The following is a 23,336-nucleotide window of genomic DNA, read 5'->3' as shown; positions in this document are numbered from 1 at the left end:
TGCCACAGTAGTAGTACTGGACATGTGGACTCTTATCTAGAGGGATAACACAATCATAGCATCACTGGCAATATTTACATATATATTACCTGTGGTAATCTTACAGTGAGGTGACTTACAACCCCAAGGATGACCATCTCGATTATCAGTGAAACTAGTATCATTTCACCTACCAGAAGGAGTTGTTTTGATGTTTATGCTCAACCACACTGGTCTGTAGTTACGTTTCCATTTCTAGGCCACGGCCACCTTCTTGGCTATATAACACATGTCTATGATAAGCTGAGAGCTGTCTCATGTTTCTCAACCGTGTCTGCCAATGCTGTTATGTCTCTGACCACTTCAGTTCGGCATCATCCACATTGTTCTCATGTGCTCTCATGTGTTTAGAAAAGAGCACAGTCTGTCAATGTGGCATCAGGATGCTATTCTCCTCTGAGGGATTCATTTCTCAGTTTATGCTGCCAGCCATTTTGCTGTAGTGAATAAAGCAACAAGCATGCCCACTGTGCTAAAGGAATAGTGACGCATACACTGCAAAAAATAACTAAATAAATAAAATAATAACAATAAAATAACAACTCCCACTCTAAATTCACCCACCCCATCCAACCACTACCGTTCTTTCCACTCCACTAACTACCTTGATTATAGCAAGCTCAGATGCTCATAAGCCAGTACTTATTATATAGCAGGAACTTCTTATTGTAACATTTGTTAATGTCTGTTATGTACTTCACAGATACAGATTCTAGTTGTTTACTGATGTACTATGTTCTTCATCTGTAAATATGTTGTAAGTGATTGCTATCTTATATTGTTAATGACTATGTAATCCAATGTAACTACTGTCTGTTTATTTTAACTGTGGAGCTTTTCTCCCTGGGCCTCCGCGGAAAATGGACCTACGTCCAGTCGGACACTCCCGGTCAACAAATGTAAATAAATAAAAATAAATAGATAAATAAAAAACAAGCATACCCACTGTGCTAAAAGAACAGTGACATATACACTGCAAAAAATAACTAACAAAATAAATAAATAAAATAAAATAATAACAATAAAGCAACAAACATACCCCAATGTACTAAAGGAATAGCGACGCATGCACTGCAAAAAGATAAAACAGTAACTCCCACATATTTATATAGAAACAAATGCTCTCCCCTTAATAACTGTTAATTTTATAAGTCAATAAAACAATGCAGTGTAAGTGTGATTGCTAAATTGTGACTGCTGTGAATTATTCACTGAGACTGACTTCATTATCCCAGTAAACTCCACTTTCCTTGAGGTACAACAGCCTAGGGTTAGTATAAATAAGCTGCATGGGTGCAGTTGGGCAGGTCTATATTATAACATCGAATTCTACAAAGATTGAATGTTATAATATCAAACCCTAAACACCAAAATCCGAAAACATCGAACAGTCAGAATAGCAAATTTTTTCCCTGGGAAAAAATTTGCTATTCCGAGAAACATACATACAACAGAAATACACACAAAAACAGCAATCCACGCACATACACTTAAAATCCTACACCTAAACCTAAACTAAACTTTACATACACTACTAGCTATCCACTTACCTTAGCCCAACCCTAACCCTAAGGTCCATCACTAAAGCACACTCACCTCACCCGCACCCTAACCCTAATTCACCTAACCCGCCCCTAACCCTAACCTACACACAACCGCACACTTACCCGACCCACGCCCTAACTCACCAAACCCACCCCTAACCCTAACCTACACACAATCACACACTTACTTGACCCGTGCCCTAACCCTAACGTCCACACAACTGCACACTTACCTGACCGCTTCCTAACCCTAACTCACCTAACCCTAACCTACACACAATCGCACACTTACCTGAACCCCACCCGTAACGTTCCAACATATCGAACGCTGAAAACAGCAAAGCCACAGCAACGGCCCACTGAATTCTTTCCCTGGGAAGGAATTTGGTGTCCTGCACCTTTGCTGTTTTCAGCGTTTGACATTACGGGGTCGATGTTATAACATTCGTTCTTTGTGGAATTCGATGTTATAATATAGACCCCAGTTGGGCATTGAATGCTTGTAAAAAGTTATATTAATTTTAAGTTTTTTTTTTTTACAGTGAGGAGTTGCTATTTTATGACAACAAGTTAGAGTCAGTACTGAATCACATTTATGCCACGAAGATGTGTCAATGAAATAAGCATTAGTGTACATATATTTATACTAAGCAATGTGGAATGATGCATATTTCTTAATCATATCCCCTGTTTTATAGAACCAGTATGGTAGTTGTTGCAACAGTTAATTTTGACTGTGTGCCACAACAGAAATGACCATAGGTTCATAGGTTGGTACAAGGCTATCGGCCCTAGGGCTTATACAAGCCCAGCCAAAAAGGTACCCTGGCTTTTGCCACCCAAGAAAATGATTTTTCCTATGCCACTGTCAAGCAGAGCCACAGAAGTGATCCCTGGGCTAAATTTCCTATTTCTCATCCAATCATCAAGATTTTTCAAGAGTACTAATGAGGAGCTTTGTTTGATATAGATAGGTATTTTATTCCAGAGTATGGGAAGTCTCTGGGACATGAATCTATCCCTCCAGCATGTTCTATTTATTATGGTGACAAGGTTTAGGTCCCTAGATTGTGTAGCTCGGAGGGATTGGGACTTCTTTAAGTGGAGCATGTCCAACAGCTCTGGGTTTGACATAGCTTTGTATGTTAGGCAGAGATCACCTCTGAGTAGGCGATATGCGATGGAGTAAAGCTGAAGTTTTTTTGAAACGGTCTGCTTAGGCCTGTTCTCCACTTTATGAGGTATTTCTGCAACCTTTCCAGTTGTTGTAGATGTCTTATGAGGTACACACCAAAAGGGGCGTTGTACTCTATAATGGGTCTAATGAGTGATGAGTAGATGGGAACAATGACTTATTTTTTTCTGGATGAGAAACCTTTTGTTATGAGGTGTGCCACGTAGAAGGATTTCCTGACTACTGTGGTGATGTGATTATCAAAGGAGACTACTGCCCACCTGTGTCCCAAGGTCTCTTATCACACTTTCGGTGTTAAGTATACTACAACCTATGTTGTAGTTCATGGGTACAGAGTTTTTACCAAAGGGGACATAAATGCACTTTTTGGCATTGAGCTTGAGGCCATGGCTTTGACACCAGGCATCTGTCTCAGTGAGGCCCTTTTGTAGGATGTCCACATCATTAGGAGTTTTGATTATGGCTCCTAGTTTGCAGTCATCTGTGAACTTTGTTAGCCAAAGACCTTCTGTGTTAGCCTGTACTTCAGAGAAGGAGATACCAAACAGGAGAAGACTCAGGACTGAACCCTGTGGTACTCCACTTGTCACTGGTTTGAAGTCAGATTTGGAGTCTGCTAGTTTCACAGCGTGGGTTATGTCAGTTAGCCAGTTGACAACCCATCTTGTGACATAGTGATTTATACTTAGTTTAGTGAGTTTATCTATAATTCCAGAGTGGGGAATGGTGTCAAAAGCCTTGGCGAGATCTAGATAGGCTGTGTGAACCACCTTACCCTTGTCTATGGCTTTGGTGACTGCATCAAAGAATTCTATCAGGTTTAGGAGACATGATCTGCCTTTTACAAACCCGAACTGTGTGGGGTCCAGGGTTTAGAGGTTACCAATGTCTTTGTTTATAAGTTCCATGATGATACGTTCCATGGCCTTGCAGACCAGGCTCATCAGGCTAATGGGGCGGTAGTTCCCAGGGTCCGTGGTGACTCCCCCCTTGTGGAGAGGGATAACCGTTGCTGTGCACCATTCAGTGGGCACAAAGCCTGAGGTGAGGCTATGATTGAACATGGTACTTAGGTGGGGTCCCAGTTCGTTCAGTAGTTCATGTAGAACGCAGCCTGGGATGTTGGCTGGTCCCATGGATGCTGTGTTCTTGGCTTTGGAGTGTGTGGTTTTTACCTGTGCAGCCGTAATTACAGGAACTTTGCATTCTTCCGGTATAGAGATGGGCCCTTTAGGGGGTGAGAGGGGGTAAAAGTTAGCACTGAACCTATCTGCCAAGATGTTGGTAATATCAGTTGGGTCTGTATATTTAGTGCCATTGTGCTGTAACCCAGAGCAGATCTGAGTGTTGCCATTGAGATTCTTGACATAGCCATAGAAGGGATGGGAGGGTGGCCTAATGGTTAAGGTGTTTGCCTTACAAACACAAGGTGCAGGGTTTGAGTCTCAGAAGAGATAATTGGCTAGGCTTACAATGGCTCGCAAGGGCAGTTAGCTTAGTACTAACCTATGAACCTAATGCTTGGTGGTTGTTTTTAGAATCAGCAGCAATTTTATTTTCATACCTAGCTTTGGAGGATTTTTATCAGGGATCACAGCTTCTTACTGTGGCTGACCAGGGAGCTCCTCCACTCATGGGGTTTTACTCTCTTTTGCAACAGTTTATTTCTTCTGTTGTACAGTTTGTTTATGGCAGCGGACCACCAGATTGGCTTCCTTTTTTTGGAGGATAGCATCTTGGTTCTGTTTGGGATAGCACGATCCATGCACTCGTGTAAGTGCTTATAGAGTGCATTTGTGTAGGATTCAGCAGTTGTAACTGTATTGTCCATCTGCATGGGTGTCATGAAGTTCACCACTTCTGTCTTAAGAAGCATGAAGCTGGCTATGAAGAAATGTTATACCGTGGTTTCCTTAATCGGGGGTGGGGGCGGGATGTGGATATCAAGGATGATTAGCTTATAGTCAGATCGGACCAACGAGGAGTTGACTTCAGGTGTGGAACACCGGTCACTCATGTTGGTAATGACTTGATCTAGGATATTGTTGGCCCTGGTGGGGGTGTGGATAAGTTGATCCAGGGCATTGGAGTTTATGAATTCCAGAAAGCATTGAGCAAAGGAGTTGGTACATGAGTAGTTTTCCCAGTTAATGGTGGGGTATTTGAAATCGCCCATTATTAGGGTGTTTGGTTGAACCCTAATATTTTCCAGTACATCAAGAAAAGAAGAGTGGGAATCCTGGGGCATGGCAGGGGATCTGTAGCAAGCTACAATTTGGATTACAGTTTTGCTCAGAGTTAGTTGCACTTGGATAACCTCGGATGCATTATGAGCAACTAGCCTGGAGGTGTGGATATCCTTAATGAATATGGACACACCTCCACCTTTAGTGTTCTGGTCCAGGTTACATGGCCGAAAAGTGTGGTATGAGTTATAGCCTAGTAGTGCAGGTGTGCTCTCTGGAACATTGAACCAGGCCTCAGTCACTGCACAGATATCGATGTTCTCCATTTTAAGGAGTGCCAAACATATTTGTAGGTGTATTGTAATTTGAGTAAATAGTGCATATGTAAAATGGAAATCTGTCTCATCAGTGCACAACTAGCAGTTATTATATATTGTCTGGTTGTGTGCATGAGCATATAGGGGAAGAAATGCAGACCAACACCAACACATGTGACAAAGGACTGCTGTAAACCCATATTGTACAACAGCCACACAGATCAGGGTGGAAATATTTCATCTGGTGGAGTACAGCAGCATCAGTTTATATCAGAGCATTGATCAGGCATTCTGGTCAGTGAGGTCCCAATACAAGGATAATGGTCATTTTAATTGCTGTGTACAGGATAGCAAAATATTTTCTCTGATGGAGTGACTCAGTAGTAACCTGTATCTTGCAAATATGTAGGTGGTCTAAGCTTAATCCCAATATTAAGCTAAATACATACAACAAAGCAGAATGGGTATGGCAAGAAGCCACAATACACTTACAGCTATATAAATCAATGCCAGCACTGCATTAAGCACCTGCAGGCCATCCAAGGCAGCCATCATTGTCACCCCATCATATTTACAGCTCTGCCCCTTCATGCCCACCAAAGCACTACTTTGGCTGCTTTTAATATCAAAAATTTAAAAGGCAGTCATAATTTCTACTATGGGGCCTGTGTAACCATTTTAGTGAATTAAACATTACTCAAAGTCTTTCTAAGGCTGGGACCTTAATGGGCCCAGAGGCTGTCTGACTGCTTGCCTAGTATCATACCAGCTAGGTTATCTAGTACTCTGTTCAGTTACCAGGACCGGTACTTCTTCAACCCAAATCAACTCAACGCTGATGAAATAAAGCCAAAAATAAGCCTTCCCAAACAATGTTTAGAAAAAAAAGTCTTGTGCCCTTTAACTATAGCAGTTTGCTACAGTTACTGCCACATACTCATATAATGAGCACTTAAGCCATGATCGCAAATGTGGTATCAATATCATCTTTGAAGCCATGATATTTATATCCGCAGGGCTTTACGAATCAATGATGACATTGGACTCACACACCATTACCACTTGCCAATCATTCCCCCATCATTTTTTATCCAGAGTAGCTGCCCTTTCACCTCACCCTATTTACAGCTCTGTATCAACATATGAACCTATGAACATGGTTAATATTGTTTGTGTTTTTAGGGAAACACCACTGTATTAGTATTAAAATAGGACATTGCTTGAAAGGTGTTTGATTTTACATAAAAAGGTATGTGGCAGTTATTTTCTCTGCTGTTACATAATAACAATAAGGCTCTGAAATGTTAATAATGGGTTGTCTAATCTAATTAAAAAGAAACACGGGTGCTTAGTCTAGTAAAAAATTAATGATGACTTTAAACATCAAGTTTTGGGTGCAACTTCTTTCTCGAAAGAAAAAAAAAATAAGATCAAATTTCTTTTTCTTGTTTGTGATATTGTTTAGGCCTTTACTTGAAAAGCTTGAATGGAATTTTAAAATGTACCACAGAGCATCTGGAATCCAAAGGCTTTCGGGACCCTACCAGCTCTCAGATCTCTGTGTGAAACCCCATGTCTGGCCCAGTAATGAATGAGCCTCATTCCTCACCACTAGCACTAGTGGGGGACATACATTGGGAGGATGACAGGTTACACACTTGCTATTTCCAGATGCAGCTCCCTGCATCAAATGCAATTTCCCTTAAGAGCACACAGAGACCACAGTCAGCCCAGGGCTGTTTTTCCCACTTTCTCCAAATCCCCAGTAAGACTCCCCACTGACACAACTATAGGCTTGAGATCTCAGCTTGATGGCCAAGCCAAGACCTCCAGCACCCTCTCTGTCCATCCAGTGCTTCGTGTCCCTGCCCAAGTAGCTAACACACACACACACACACACACACACACACACACACACACACACACACACACACACACACACACACACACACACACACTTTGAGGTTTGATTTATACACAGACACACACACCTGGGAATGGCTGGCATAGGTTTACTAGCTATGCCCAGACTATAAGGTAGTTTTCATTGCCACCAGCCAGTACCTTATCAGCTACTTTAAGGCCCTTAACAAAGGGTGCCCAATCTTACTGTGTCACTGTTAATATAAATGGTAGTTTGACCAATAATAAGCCTATTATGGGTGACCCACAGTGTCACCAAATAAATATGCAAATACTCTCAAAACTTAAATGTCTCATACATATCAGCCACAATGAAAGGTTTGAATATATTTAATAATAAGTAATAAAAACAAGAAAACATTCAGTATATAATCAAAGTAACATCAGAGTCCAAAATCACAGGAAATAATTAAAACAACATTGCAGGACAGTCTCAAATAAATATAGAAAAACATCTAAATTAAGCAATATTCCTGACTGTATCTAAGAGAATTGCTGCACCCTAGTGACTTACTTACAGAGCAAGCAAGGCAGATGTGGTGAATGGGCCTTCCAGCTGATGTTGTCAGGTCAAAGAAAATACAGACTACTCAGTCTCTCAGAGAGTTCTTAAATTAATATCTCAAATATTACTGCTGGGATAGCTTGCAGGAAGACATCACTTCTTATCATATGACTCTAGCCCAGGTGAAAAACAACCACTAATGCAGCTGGTAGCATTTAGGATCTATCTGTGAAAATAAGATCTATATTACATGATTGGATGATCACAATAGCGAATGCTCTAAAAAGCAAAACTGCAGCACATCAAAACCATTATTGTGGGGGGGCTGTGTCTCCCCCCCGCTAAATATATATACCAACTCCGTGATCACACTACACTGAGGAAAGGGCAAATATTCCATTCTTCACTGTACCACGATCCCACAAAAAGCACTTCAGTGTGCTGCATTTTTGCTCTTTAGAGCGTTCGCTATTGTGATTATTCGATCATGTAATATAGACCAGTGAAAATACATAGACCAGGCTTTTCTTAGATCTAAGACAGATCCTGGAAGTCATAAAACAATACAAACACTTCCAAGACAATACAGTGGACCTCTTAGTTCTAGACATTGTGTATGTTACTGCACTGAAGCTGAAAGATAACGTCCTTTTATTACGTGGCCATAAAGTAATTTAATTTCAGATATTTTTCTGAAGTTAACCTCTAGTGTTCCAGTTTTCATTGTTAAAATATATACATCTGAACAGTTACAATAGTGCAAGTACATTTCTGTTCTAATCCAGCAGCATTTTTAAGCTCAGTACTTTACAAACCCTTTTCAACACAGACTTCTGTACCAGCAGTTTGATATCCACATAACATACAGTTGTAATACATTTGTAACACAAGCATCTTACATGAAACATGTTGACTTTTACAAATGACAAATAACCATTTACAAAACTCCAGACAGTTGTGCTGGCAGTATCTCATTTCGTGACACTCTGGTTTAATTCAGTTATATATTAAACAGTTGTTGTAGTCCAGTGTTGGATAGTTATTATGCACTGAAAAGACGAAGGAGAATGGATGAAAATTTTGGGAAATGCTCAAAAATGCATCCCAGGGCATCTAGAACTCTATGGCTTCTCAGAACCTAGTGGCCACAAGACCAGTATTTCAATTCACGTGTTTCTTACCAGTTATGTTGTGTTTAAATGATAGAGGTAAAACTAAAGATTAAGGTAAACTATGGAAAAAAAACAAGAAAATATAATCTGGATGGTTTAGGGAGGTGGGGACTGAGGGAAGGTGGGAGGCACTGACAGTGGTGTTGAGAGGGTCTGTTGGACAGTAAGAGGAATGTCATGGAGTTCTTTGCTTAGGACTCCAACTGACCTAAGATTGTATCTGCTTGAACACATAGTTCTGTTATAAAGTTCGGCTCCACTTCCTGTCAGGCATGTAATCCAAAACTGTGATCATACCCAGATTCTTCTGCTCTACAATTGTCCATTTGATTTATAAAGCCATATTCATCAGTTCAGTGTTGTCCTGATCTTTCACAGGACAACACTTGCATAAATCACTGCTGATTTTGGTTCAGTGTAAACCTAGGGATAGCTCAGAGGTCCAGTGGTTAGCACTGCTGCCTTACATCACACTGTGAATAGCTCAGAAGTCCAGTGGTTAGTATTGCTGCTTTACATTGGACTGGGGATGGCTCAGATGTCCAGTGGTTAGTACTGCTGCTTTACATTGGACTGGGGATGGCTCAGATGTCCATTGGTTAGCGCTGCTGCCTCACAATGCTTGATTTTGCAATTTGTTTCACAGTTGGATGCTTTCTATGAAAGGACTGTATTTCCTCCATGTGACTGTGCAAATAAAAATCTTACATCCCAGAGACATGTCATGGGAGAATTAGAGATTCTCTACATTGCAAGTAGGGTGTGTTTTATGGTGTGTTTGTGTGGTTTTATATGTATGCAACAGTGGCAGACTGGCATTGTATGCAGAATTATTCTGTCTGCCTTACATCCACTAAATACTCTGATATGCTTATGCTAAAGAAATAATAGCCCTGTATAAGAACACCTATTGACTGGTCTTCTGAATTTATATATTCATTAAAATGGGAAATCAGCATAAAATACAGAGTGCTGTGCATTATGGGATGCAGAACTACTAACCTGAGAAGTATGTCTTTAGTTTTATGCCACTAGTCTTTTGCGTGATATTTGACCTTCTAATTCTGTGTATCCTGCTTATGCACAATTCTTCTAGTTACGATTTCTGCTTATTATAAAAAAATGGAATTTTCAGCCTCTAGCAATCATGCATTTGATCTTCAGTATTGAGATTTATACAAATTCACAGAGAATAATCAACCCATGTTAAGCAAATTTTTGGTATTAAAAACCAAAGTCATCTACATGAATAAGAATTCTTTACTTTGGATGGAGAGGTAGTAGATCATAAATGCACCTAGGTTGTCACCCTTACATCATTAACAGGAATTAGCTACACCAGTAACATAAAATCTGCAGCTATATGTATTATGCATGTATTATATCCCAAATGAAAAAATAAGTGCATTACATACATGTTCTAGCTAGCATGTACCCTTAATTAAAGCTAAATAGGATTAAAAACATTTAGAGGCTTATGAGCGGGTCACCAATGTTAACCGACTTATTATGTGTTCAGGACATGGATGCCTACAAATGCATCTCAAGATCAAAGCGGGGGAGGTAAATCTTGGCTTCCATGTTGAAAACACATAATATTAGGTTAGCACTGGTGACCTGATCATATCATTATCTTCTCCGAGCAAGGCTAGCACTGGTGACCTGATCATATCATTATCTTCTCCGAGCACGGCTAGCACTGGTGACCTGATCATATCATTATCTTCTCCGAGCACGGCTAGCACTGGTGACCTGATCATATCATTATCTTCTCCGAGCATGGCTAGCACTGGTGATCTGATCATATCATTATCTTCTCCGAGCATGGCTAGCACTGGTGACCTGATCATATCATTATCTTCTCCGAGCATGGCTAGCACTGGTGACCTGATCATATCATTATCTTCTCCGAGCACGGCTAGTACTGGTGACCTGATCATATCATTATCTTCTACGAGCACAGCTAGCACTGGTGACCTGATCATATCATTATCTTCTCCGAGCATGGCTAGCACTGGTGACCTTATCATATCATTATCTTCTTCGAGCACGGCTAGCACTGGTGACCTGATTATATCATTATCTTCTCCGAGCACGGCTAGCACTGGTGACCTAATTATATCAGTATCTTCTCCGAGCACGGATAGCACTGGTGACCTGATCATATCATTATCTTCTCCGAGCACTACTAGTCACAGTAAAAGCAAAAGAAAAAATGCAGTGTTTAGCTGGCTTTGAAAGCCATAATGCACGTTATACCGAGTGTTGTCATAAAGGCAGTGTAACTCAGTCCTTTATGTTTATACTCATCTTCCATGCCTCTCAACTGTCCAGATTTTCAAAGAATGTCTAGATTTTTGCCTCACATGTTTAGCATGTTCTTCATAAATTTTGTGGTTTTCAGACAAATTACTGACGATTGAAGACACTAAATAACAACATACAAATATCCTTCAGAAAATGCAGGCAAAAACACATCCTGTTAGTCTAGCAATATTTCATATTTATTTATAACAGGAAGTCGACACATTACCAATGGACAGCAGGCAGCTACCACTGTCTTCTGCTGGTAAGTACTGACACATTTTACTGCCTTGCCTGAGACCTGACCTTAACAACTTAAGTAGGGGGTGCTTCACATTTGTTAAGGTTGGGTCTTGCACCACTTTAGTGCATAACTGATTTGCCATTTTCTGAATATTGGAGTGTAATCACCATATTCCATGCACTACACGATTTATTATACACCTATATCTGGAGGCACAAAATAAAATAATACACTGAATTTTCAGCGATCTCCTGTAATTCTTTTTAAAAATTGTATAAATAAAAAATATATTTACAAAGTGAAAACGTCTGCATTCTCTTTTCTACAGAATGTTATATTGCAAGTAGTTTTGCTCTTGATTTTATCTGGAATGCATAATATATATATATATATATATATATATATATATATATATATATATAAGTCTGCTACATTCTTCACCTTTTTAAAGGCCTTTTACACTTCAGACTGTTGCTACATCAACTGGCACTCAGTTCTAGTTATAGAACATTATTCTGCATTGTTTATGTCTGTGTTTAAGTACCTGACCTTTACACTTGCCAGGGCCTTGTTTCATCTCCAATGAAGTGTCTGTCAAATGTCAAAACTAACTTCAATTAGGCAAAGGCTGAAAGGGCAGTGTAGCTGGCCATCAGGCAAACATTAACATACATAAGCCCACACTTCCTGATGACTCATATGTTCCTTCTTTCCTTCCATTAGACAAGCTCTGGTTGACATTTAAATGAAGTAAACAAAAGTCCATTACACCATGCATTTTATCTTCTGGTTATTAACCTCAGATAATGTGTAGTTATACCACATACAGAATGTGTTCTGTTCAAGTTATTTTAAATTGCATCACATTTTTGTGGCACTAGTTAGAACTGCTATGAAAATTATATATTGTGCAAAACAAAGCAGTCCATCTATATGGTCATTTCCATATCAGATGTAGTTTTATTTCACTGATCGTAACAAATCTTGAATTTTTTGTTTGAGAAAAACATTCTGAACAATACTGTACACTGTAGATCAGTGGAATCTGTATTAAAACACGTTAAATAAATTATACAATAGTACCTACTGTTAAAATAACAATAGCTGTTTATAATTTAAAAAACTGGAAAATGTATTGCAAACTTCAGGCATCAAGTGATCATAGAAAATTCAGTATTGAAATGTACTTCATATTTACATTAGATTTATTTGAATCTTCCACACGCATATTATACAAGCCTAGTGATCTAAACTCAGGGTAAACAGCTGCGTCATCTGTTATGGTCAGATAAATATGAGTTTCATATAAACAGATGGTCTTATTTTGAATAACCACAGTGTAAAAAGAACAGGAATACATCACAATCTTCCATGAAAACACAAATAAGTAATGCAAATCATAACATAGATGTAAGGGTTGCATGTGTAGTGTTTGCTGAATTAACACCAAACTGCACTGCACATGACCCAACCAGAGTTGATCCAACTAGTGACCAGTCCCTAAAGATCACAGGCAGTTTATTTTTCATTGTAACTCACAAGTATTACTACTGAAACCTTAAAACTGCATACATCAACCAGACACATGGTCAACCTAAAATCTTGAATCCAGAAAGATGAAAATGCTGCCAGGTTGAAACTGAATACATTGACACCCATAGTTCAATGTATTCAGCATAGCAGGAGGTGACATCAGTCACCTATGCAATGAAGCTTACTGTACCGTGACATTCCACAGTCAGCAGCATGTGTATTTTACTATTTTGCAGGGGCAAGCCCCCCCCTGCATCCCCAACACCCCTTGCAAATTATATATACCAACTCCGAGATCGAACTACAGTGAGGAAGTGGATTAACTTCTTGTTCCTCTCTGAATCATGATCTGTGTTCACAATGCCAGACTCAGATAATCGATCTACACTACCCATTCTCCGTAGTGTAGTCAATGTTTTTTGAGTTGGCATTCTGCCCATTTGAAAACTGCCTTTTGACCACATGCCAGTCGACAGCAGTCATTTCACAAATTCAGTAATAAACCATATATATATATATATATATATATATATATATATATATATATATATATATATATATGATACATTTTTGGAATTCAGATTATGATCCGATGATTCTGAACTGTTGCATGCAGTGTGGATGTTTCAGTGTATGCAGTCTCGCAGCATTATGTTTCTCATGGGCATGGTGGGTGGCTTGGCTTCTTCCACTGTTTTAGGAGTGTTTGGGGCCACATTTCTATTTCTGATTTATTTTAATTTTATTTTATTTAACATTTGTGTTAACCGGGAAAGTCCGACTTGGAATGTAGCCAATTTTCAGTTGAGGCCTGGGGAGAAATGCTCCAGATGTATGCCTTTGTGATGTTTTCCTTTTCTCCCTCAGGTATCATCACACTAAGCAAACACCAGCAAGTGCATTGGTCTGCCCCCCCCGGCCTAATGGACTTAATAGTTCAGTCAGTTCAGTGGTTCAGTGGCAGATCGCAAGTGCAGACTAGCAGGATTGTCAATTTGTCCATTAAATGGTTGCTGCTCTTTATTTGTTTTACTGTTGTTAATTGGCTAACCCTCCTGATGTGAGTCCCTCCTGACTTATGAATCCTAAGTGTTAAGAATAAGAATTCATCAACTGTCTGAGACTCAATAGTGAGACACATAGATGTCCCACTCATTAGGATGGACAAAGGGAAAGTCACAGTCAACTGCATGTCTGGTGCCAGGATTCATCAGATCACGTATGCAGTCAAGTCTCTCAGCAATAGGTACCATTATGACTCTGTCATAGTTCATATTGGTGTGAATGACCTGAGATGTACTTCACTGGATTATATGAATAGAGACATGGTTGAGATCTCTGCGTATGTGTCCCAAACAGGTAAGTGTATATCCTTGAGCAGCATACTACCCTCACCTAGGATCATTGGCTTAGTTTTTGGCGTCACTCAAAGGGGATCCAGTTCCAGTCAGCCTGAAAAGCCATGGTCGACAAACCTTACTGCTTTGCCAGAGACAGTTTCCACCTGGCACCTCTAGGCTTTCGGCTGCTGGCAAAGGCTCTTGCCTCTCCCATAGTGCTTTTTTAGGCAAAGTCTCAAAAACAGCATTACTGATGTGAAATTAACCAATAAGAGCAAAATAAGGGTCATGATGCTAAATGTTAGGAGCTTAAGCCAAAAACTGCACTGTCTGGAAGCACTTCTATCACTAGCAGATGTAGATGTCTGTGCAGTCACAGACAGTGCCCCAGCTTTGCAAGGCTGCAAGGCCTTCCACATCTTTAGGCTGCAAAATGAACTTGTGAAAACCAAAGGAGGCAGTGTTTCAATCTATATTAGAGATAAATTCACTTCCCTTCTAGTTAGACTGGACAACTCCATGGAGTTACTCCTAGTCCAGGTTACACTGGGTAAGACCCCCATTCAAGACATAGCCAGTTATAGATCCCCTCCATGGGTCATGATGCCCATGAAGCCTACTTGACCAAACTGGAGTTAATGCAAATTTTACCAAACACACTGGTTATGGGGGATTTCAATTATCACTCCATCAATTGGGAAACCTACACTATCCCTAACTCGGTAGTGCAAAAGTTCCTTGACTTCGTTAATTCAAATGCACTGGAACAAATTGTCCATACCCCGACAAAAGGAACAAACATACTAGATCTGGTCCTCAACAACATATCAAACAGATGCACTGCTGCAACTGTTGGACCCTCATTAGTTAAAACTGACCACAAATCAGTCAGCTTTGAGCTGGCACTAACACCAGAAGTCATAAAAGGTGAAATCAGACAAAAGAAATTTCAGCAAAGCAAACTATACCCTGTTAGGAGAAGGTATAAATGCATTCCAACCCCCCCCCCCCAAGCTGGAAGTGGTAACTACACCAAAGCTTACACTAAACCCCTATACAGTCATTTGCATAAGTGTATCAACTTGGCTGTACCACAAAGAATCAGGCCAAAGCCCCAAGGAAAACCAAGCTGTCATAGTGAACATCCAGCATCAGAAAACTTTACAATAAATACAAAAAGTTGCCATCCAAGAAAATAAAGGCAAGGCCCCAACAATGACAAAGCACCCTCCTCAGCATTGACAGGCAAATAAGGCAACTTGTCAAATCTTCCAAGTGCTTGTTTGAGAGAAGCTTGACAAGTACAGCCAAGGATAACCATAAACCTTTTACAGCTACATACATAGCCTAAAAGGTAGGACCCAAGCATGTGCAGAACTAGTGGCTAACAGTACCATACACACTGACCCCACAGAGATAGCAAACCTGCTAGCGGATAGGTTTGGGTAAACTTTCACTCCCTTATCACCTCCTACCTTAACATAAACATTCCCCCAGACTTCCCACATACCCTACATATGTGAAGAGCAGGTCCTCAAAGCCTTGTTCAAGGCAAAAAATACAGACTCTATGGGAGCAGAAGATATTCCAGAATGTCCTCTAAACAGACTAAAACATGATCTAGCATCACCACTAAGTACCCTTTTCAATCATAGCCTAACCACAGGATTTGTTCAGTGGAATGGAGAAGAGCAACAGTTATTCACCTCCACAACAGACCTAGGGAATTATAAACCCATATGCCTGACCAGCCTCATCTGTAAGGCCATGAAACATATCATTATGGACCTCATAAATAAAGACTTAGGTGACCTCCAAACCCTGTATACTACCCAATTCAGCTTCGCCAAAGGCATATCCTGCCTGTTAAAACCAGTGAATTTCTTTGAAAATGTGACCAGGGCCATTAATGAGGGCAAGTCTGTGCACAAAGCATACCTCAACTTGGCAAAGGCTTTCAACACAATCCAACATTTAGGCATTACCGATAAACTTAGCAAACTGAATGTAAACTCCTTCATTGTAAGATGGGTTGCCAACTGCCTCACAAACCGGGCACACACTATCAAAGTGGGTGACTCCACATCAAGCAGCAGAAATGTTACCAGTAGGGTGCCACAGGGGTCATTGTTGTGCCCCCTACTGTTTAGTATATACTTTTCAGAAGTTCAGGTCAAAACTAAGGGGTTGTGGCTGGCCAGGTTTGCAGACAACTGCAAACTAGGTGCAATCATTGAATCCCCAAATTATGTCAGTATACTCCAGGAGGGTCTCACACAGACCAACAACTGGTGTATAAGTCATAGTCTCAAACTGAATGTAAAGAAATGCATCATCATTCCCTTTAGCACAAACAATGTCCCTTCACACTACCTAATCTATAATAATCCCCTAAGTACCCACAAATTGGTACGGGACCTAGGATCACAAGTTGACTGTGACCTTAACTTTAACCATCATGCATCTACTGTAGTAAGGAAATCTTTCTACATAGCACACTTGATAAGTAAAGGCATCACCTCGAGAGCAAAAGAAGTTATAACTCCTCTATACCCGGCACTTATCTGGGCCATAATTGAGTATAACGCCCCACCTGGACTATACCATACTAAGCACCTGCAGCAATTGGAGAGACCTCAGACGTTTTTAACAAAGAAGATCATGGGGATCCAGCATGTGCCTTACACAGACTGACTAACGTCCCTGGCACTATACTCCATATCATATAGCCTTCATAGGGGAGACTTATGCCTGGCTTAGAGAGCAATCCAAGAACCCAAACCTAATGAACTTGCTGCATATCTGTAAATCAAACATGCCTAGGGCTACCCATTCCAGGGACAAATATTTGGTCTGCAACTTAAATAGGACATGGTGGAGGGACAGATTTATCTCCCAGCACCTCCTTCATCTTTGGAACAGGCTACCAATTCATGTGAAACAAAACACTTCTATGACACTGTTCAAAAGGAACTTAGATGCATGGATGGGGCACCATAAATCCCTACTGGGGATAGCACCCACAACCCCCCTGGACATGGGCAGTCATCACTAAATGCAATATTGGGTATTGACTAGCATTTCTATGGTATTATATTGGGATAAAACAGCTAGGTTTAAAATTACCTCCAGGTCAATAGGCTAGTAATCTCTTATGATCCTATGATCCTATAAATACAAGTGCTGTATTTTTTTCCTTTTTGGTAATTTACTGGGTACATACAGTATGTTTTATAATTTTATGGTAATCTCTCCTGACGTGTTTCTAGTTATTAATAGAAAATAACCCAGCACCAGGGAGATATGTATAATACAAGATTTTTAATTTGGCAAAACAAACATCAAACCAGTTTTGGCAAAAATGAAACCCTTCTTCAGTGCATTAACTAACATTAGTTCACTTCACATTTAAATAGTACAATATTAGACCAGAGTCACAGCTGATTGGTACATGCCAAAATTAGCTTAATTCATTGAGGCCGGGTTTAAACAGAGTCCCCAGCCTAACAATCCAACCAGATTCCTTATTATTTAGTATAAAATGCCATCCTGTTTTATTAGATTTATGTCCTTGGATTTTATCAATAATTATAAATTGAAATTTAGCACTACAATGGGTCATTGTGTGTTTATAAAGAGCATTAGATATTCTTTTGTTTCTTATGTCACTAAGATGTTTACTGATCCTATGTTTCAATGGCCGAGATTTTTGCCCTACATAAAAAGCAGAGCAAAAACAGGTGGCCAAATAGATGACCTAGTCACTGCTGCAGTTGCCGAAGCATCTGATTTGAAAAATATGTGGCATATTGCTGCAGGTAAATTCTTTTGTTTCACAAACATGTGTACAAGCACTGCAATGGCCAAAAGGATTAATGCCCACTAGCTTATCCCCAAATAAAGTGACTTGTTGTGTGGCAGTAGGGGTGAAATGTTTATAGTGAGTTAGAAGAGAATTGATGGTATGACCTCTTCTATAGGAAAAAGACATTGTGGGGAAAGCATTCCAGCTAATTCCTCACTGGCCAACAGGATGTCCCAATGGTTATTAATAATATGTTTGAAGCCATCGGTATTGCATCCAAATGTTTAAACCAGATGGATGGGCCCTTCTCTTGGATCCCTTACCATAAGTCAACAAATTCTTCCTATCTTGTTCAATAGCAAATGAACATGCTCTAGTGATGATGTCTGCATGATAACCCCTATTTAGAAATCTTTGGGACAGATAATTTTTGCTGGGGTTATAGGATACATCTGAAGAACATATACCCTTAATGCATAAAAATTGGGATTTTGGGATATTTTGGATGATGTGAAAGGGATGATGACTGGAAGCATGAAGTAAGGTGTTAAATTTGGGAAATTTTCTATAGACCTCCGTTTGAAGTGTATGGTCATCCTGATGTAAAATGTGAACATCCACAAATGTAATTTCTTTATAATCATAATTAACTGTAAAGTGTATCCCCCACTTATTTTCATTTAAATATTCTACAAATTTCTCTGCATATCCAGCATCACCCCTACACACCATCCCCAAATATCCATGTTATCCAAAAATATATTATGGTTCTCATCATATATCAATTGTTCTTCGATGTAGCCCATGAAGAGATCTGCATAAATGGGAGTGAAAGATGCTCCTATAGTCATACCTCTTAACTGCCAGTAGCATCTCCCATGAAAGTAGAAAACATTCTTGGTGAGAACATGTTCAGCTAAACAAACAAGAAGAGTATTGAAGCCAGGAGTGTATAAATCAGCTTTATTCAGCCAGAACTGAATGGCTTTCAATCCTGCCCAATGTGGGATGTTGGTGTATAGGGCGGTAATGTCCAATGTGCATAAAAGCCAACCTGGTTCCAACTGTGTGTCATTTATGATCTTGAGAAATTGAGTGGTGTTTTTAATTCTGGATCTGACTAGAGGAAGAAGTGCTTGTAGATATTCCGTAAGAAAAGCAGATAATGGTTCTGTCAAAGATCCTCGACCTGAAACAGTCGATCTACCTGGTGGTTTGGTAGGATGTTTGTGTATTTTGGGGAATATGTATAGATATTGTGACCTAGGATCTTGGACAGTCAATTGGTAACCAGTCCTCTGATCAATAATGCCTTCCTCCTGTGCCAGTTTTAGAAAAGCATCAATTTCTTCTTTGAACCTAAATTTTGGATCCAGGGGCATATGCATGTAAAATTTACTATTGGACAGTTGTGTTGTAGCTTTTGCTTCATACATGTTCCAATCCATGATGACCACTGCCCCCCCTTTTGTCAGCTGGTAATACTACCAGATCATGATTGTTGCTGAGCTTATGTAGGGCTTCCTGTTCTTGTTTGGTAAGGTTCTGTTTAATACTGGTGTATGTGTTCATGTTGAAATGTAAATCAAGGGGCTCCAGCATGTGCCTTACACAGACTGACTAATGTGCCCAGCACTATACTCTGTACCATATAGACTTCATAGGGGAGACGTATGCCTGGCCTACAGAGCAATCCAAGGACACAAACCTAATGAACTTGCTGCATATCTGTAAATCAAACAGGCCTAGGGCTACCTATTCCAGGGACAAAAATTTGGTCTGTGACATAAATAGGACATGGTGGAGGCACAGATTTATCTCCCAGCACCTGCTGTGTCTTTGCAACAGGCTACCAATTCATGTGAAACAGAGCACCTCTATGACACTGTTCAAGAGGAACCTGGATGCATGGATGGAGCACCATAAATTCCTACTGGGGGCAGCACCCACAACCCTCCTGGACATGGGCAGTCATCACTAAATGCAATATTGGGTATTGACTAGCATTTCTATGGTATTACATTGCGATAAAACAGCTAGGTTTAAAATTACCTCTGGGTCAATAGCCTAGTAATTTCCTATGATCCTATGATCCTATAAATACAAGTGCTGCATTTTATTCTTTTTTGTTAATTTACTGCATGCATACAGTATGTTTTATTATTTTATGGTAATCTGTCCTAACGTGTTTCTAGTTATAAACACAAAATAGTCCAGCACCAGGGAGATATGTAAAATATAAGATTTTTAATGTGGCAAAATAAACAGCAAACCAGTTTTGGCAAAAATTAAAGCCTTCTTTAGTGCATTAACTAACATTAGGTCACTTCACATTTAAATAGTACAATATTAGACCAGAATCAAAGCTGATTGGTACATGCCAAAATTAGCTTAATTCATTGTGGCCGGGCTTAAACAGAGCCCCCAGCCTAACAATCCAACCAGATTCCTTATTATTTAGTATAGAATGCCAGCTTGTGTTATTAGATGTATGTCTTTGGATTTTATCAATAATTATAAATTAAAATTTAACAGTACAATGGGTCATTGTGTGTTTATAGAGAGCATTAGATATTCTTTTGTTTCTTATGTCACTAAGATGTTCACTGATCCTATATTTTAATGGCTGAGATGTCTGCCCTGCATGAAAAGCAGAGCAAAAATAGGTGGCCAAATAGATGACCCAGTCACTGCTGCAGTTGCCGAAGCATCTGATTTGAAAAATATGTGGAGTATTGCTGCTGGTAAATTCTTTTGTTTTACAAACATGTGTACAAGCACTGCAATGGCCACAAGGATTAATGCCCACTAGCTTATCCCCAAATAAAGTGACTTGTTGTGTGGCAGTAGGGGTGAAATGTTTATAGTGTGTTAGATGAGAATTGATGATACAACCTCTTCTATATGAAAAATACATTGTGGGGAAAACATTCTAGCTAATTCCTCATTGGCCAACAGGATGTCCCAATGGTTATTAATAATATGTTTGAAGCCATCGGTATTGCATCCAAATGTTGTCACCAGATGGATGGGTTGGAGAGATTGTCTATCCCTTCTCTTGGATCCCTTACCATAAGTCAACAAATTCTTCCTACCTTGATCAGTAGCAAATGAACATGCCCTGTTGATGCTGTCTGCATGATAATCCCTATTTAGAAATCTTTGGGACAGATAATTTTTGCTGGTGTTATAGGCTACAGCTGAAGAACATATACGCTTAATGTGTAAAAATTTGGATTTTGGGATGTTCTGGATGATGTGGAAGGGGTGATGACTGGAAGCATGAAGTAAGGTGTTAAATTTGAGAAATTTTCTATAGGCCTCCATTTGAAGTGTGTGGTCATCCTGATGTAAAATGTGAACATCCAGGAATGTAATTTCTTTATAATCATAATTAACTGTAAAGTGTATCCCCCACTTATTTTCATTTAAATATTCTACAAATTTTTCTGCATATCCAGCATCACCCTTCCACACCATTCAACAATCATCTAGATGATGTCTCCAAATATCCATGTTATCCAAAAATATATTATGGTTCTCATCATATATCAATTGTTCTTCGATGTAGCCCATGAAGAGATCTGCATAAATGGGAGCAAAATACGCTCCCATAGCAATACCTCATAACTGCCAGTAGAATCTCCCATGAAAATAGAAAACATTCTTAGTGAGAACATGTTCAGCTAAACAAACAAGAAGAGTATTGAAGCCAGGAGTATATAAATCAGCTTTATTCATCCAGAACTGAATGGCTTTCAATCCTGCCCAATGTGGGATATTGGTGTATAGGGCGGTAATGTCCAATGTGCATATAAGCCAACCTGGTTCCAACTGTGTGTCATTTATGATCTTGAGAAATTGAGTGGTGTTTTTAATTCTAGATCTGACTAGAGGAAGAAGTGCTTGTAGATATTCTGTAAGAAAAGCAGATAATGGTTCTGTCAAAGATCCTCGACCTGAAACAGTCAATCTACCTGATGGTTTGGTAGGATGTTTGTGTATTTTGGGGAATATGTATAGATATTGTGACCTAGGATCTTGGACAGTCAATTGGTAACCAGTCCTCTGATCAATAATCCCTTCTTCCTGTGCCAGTTTTAGAAAAGCATCAATTTCTTGTTTGAAATTAAATGTTGGATCCAGGGGCATATGCATGTAAAATTTACTATTGGACAGTTGTGTTGTAGCTTTTGCTTCATACATGTTCCAATCCATGATGACCACTGCCCCCCCTTTTGTCAGCTGGTAATACTACCAGATCATGATTGTTAGTGAGCTTATGTAGGGATTCCCGTTCTTGTTTGGGAAGGTTCTGTTTAATACTGGTGTATGTGTTCATGTTGAAATTTAAATCTTTGAGTACACATTTCTTAAAGACTGAAACATGTTTGTCCATGGGAGTTATAAAACTGGATTTACGGAAATGAAATCCAGTAGATCTTTGAGTTTGATTTGAATCTGAAAAAAAATAATTTGAGGTTAAGAATTCTGTAAAATTCATGAATATCATTTTCAAAAGCATGTTCAGCCACAAAAAAAGATGGAACAAAATTTAACCCTTTGTTCAATAATTGTATTTCAACATCAAACAAAGGTTTAGAGGAAATGTTGTGAACATTATTAATGTTTAATGTGTTAGGATCTGGTCCAAAATTTGTTGGATGTTGTTTATCTCTCCGGTGTTTCCTACCCCCCCCCCCATGTTTCTTACCCCTAAAGGGTCAGTACTAGGTTTTCTTTTCGCTACTGGAGATTCCTGGAGGGAGATAGGATTGAGAAACGTATTTGAGGACAAGTCATCCCCTGATGTCCCCCCATGGGTGTTACTTCTGTTACTAAGTATGGATCTGGGTCTTTTTTTCTTATTGATTTGTTTGTTTCCTGAATCCTGAAATCTAATGCTCTTATTTGTACCAAATGGTTTGCCTCTATAATAATCTATGTCTCTGTTAAATTTTTTTGTTTTCTTCTTTATCAATTGTTGTTCCAGTGCTGAAAGGACTGTAGCCAAAGTATTCAAATGTTTGCTGGAAAAGGATTCCCCTTCATATATTTTAGCTTCCTCGCAGTTGTTAGTTACTTCAAGAATATTTTGATCTATGATTCTTTCATAGTATGAGATGAGAGCATTCGCAAACAGCATTAAAGCTTTATGTTGGGCCTGGGCCCAATCTTGAGATAATATCTCATCTATTTGACTAACCAAGAGTTGGGTGTGGAAACGCA

The sequence above is a fragment of the Protopterus annectens genome, chromosome 10.part0 (genome assembly GCF_019279795.1).
Source record: "Protopterus annectens isolate FY-2018-M chromosome 10.part0, PAN1.0, whole genome shotgun sequence".
NCBI lineage: Eukaryota > Metazoa > Chordata > Ceratodontiformes > Protopteridae > Protopterus > Protopterus annectens.
This window is presented reverse-complemented; position numbering follows the sequence as displayed.